Here is a 1,366-nt window from a genome sequence, read left to right as displayed (position 1 = left end):
AATTGTTGAGTAATTAAATTCATCTACTAAGATGAAATTTTGTTCTGAGCAAGAAGAGTATCAAAAGCTTCTACTTCCATAACGCCTTTCTTCTGAGGATTTTCAGAGTTCACAGGATTCTTGTTAAATGAGTATAAATATTGGTTGTTAGCAACCAACTCAATAAGCTCAGTAGTTTTCTCTGGTATCTTCTTCATGTGGAACGAACCACCTGCAGAATTATCTAAACACATCTTGGACATTTCACATAAGCCCTCATAAAAGATATCTAGTTGAGTTCATTTAGAAAATATGTCCGGAGGGCATTGCCTAGTCAGTAGCTTGAATCTCTCCCAGGCTTCATAAAGGGTCTCACCATCTTTCTGTCTGAAGGTTTGAAGCTCTACCCTCAACTTAGTTAGCTTTTGTGGTGGGAAAAGTTTAGTAAGAGATTTAGTGACCACCTTATTCCAAGTATCTAAACTCTCCTTGGGTTGAGAATCTAACCACAGCTTTGCAATATCCATCACAGCAAATGGGAAGAGCATGAGTTTGTATACCTTAGGATTCACTCCATTAGTTTTCACACTGTCACAAATCTGTAGGAAATTAGAAATAAACTGATCTGGATCTTCTTGAGGGAGTCCATGATACTGACAATTTTGTTGCACAAGAGTGACCAGCTGTGGCTTCATCTCAAAGTTGTTTGCAGCTATGGAAGGCACCACAATACTCTTTCCATAAAGATCTGTATTGGGAGCAGTGTATGAGCTAAGCACTCTTCTAGGTTATTCATTCTCATTCAGATTTGCCATATTGGCATTCGCAGCATGATTTTGATCCATGGTGGACTCTACAGCTTCCCTTTCAAGAGTTTCACTCAGATTTTCACTAGCATTGTAAAGTCTAGCTTGTTGCAAGCGTTGCCTCAAAGTCCTTTCAGGCTCAGGAACAAAATCTATAAGAGGTGCCTTGTCCCTGTTCCTGCTCATAAACAGATAGAAAATTATAAGCAAAATTAGGACAGAAAAAAATTTGAAATTTATTTTTAAGAAAAATAAACAGGAAAAATTAAAATGAAAATAACTAGGGGACATCAAACTTAATTTCAGATTCAAAAATCAAAGTGCGAAATTAAAATTAAATAAAATTAAAGCTAAAACGCCTAATCTAAGCAATCAAACAACTTATAGTTGTCAATCACAGTCAATCCCTGGCAACGGCGCCAAAAGCTTGGTGGGGAATTTATAAACACAAACTAACCAGCAAGTGTACCGGGTCGTACCAAGTAGTACCTCAACTGAATTAGGGTCGATCCCATGAGGACTGATGGATGAAGCAACAATGATTGAGTGATTCACTTAGTTAGACAAACAGAAAAGAGTGT

The 1,366-nt window shown here is 37.4% G+C and overlaps 1 non-coding gene across 1 annotated transcript; it reads left to right on the top strand.

Annotated features, from left to right (window-relative positions):
- The first annotated feature begins 291 nt into the window (after positions 1-291).
- On the top strand, positions 292-395 carry LOC112773518 (small nucleolar RNA R71). Its single transcript, XR_003188065.1, has one exon. It is a non-coding gene; the product is annotated as a small nucleolar RNA R71 (small nucleolar RNA).
- Positions 396-1,366: the final 971 nt, after the last annotated feature.

Source organism: Arachis hypogaea, chromosome 18, assembly GCF_003086295.3.
Source record: "Arachis hypogaea cultivar Tifrunner chromosome 18, arahy.Tifrunner.gnm2.J5K5, whole genome shotgun sequence".
Lineage (NCBI taxonomy): Eukaryota > Viridiplantae > Streptophyta > Magnoliopsida > Fabales > Fabaceae > Arachis > Arachis hypogaea.
This window is presented reverse-complemented; position numbering and strand designations above follow the sequence as displayed.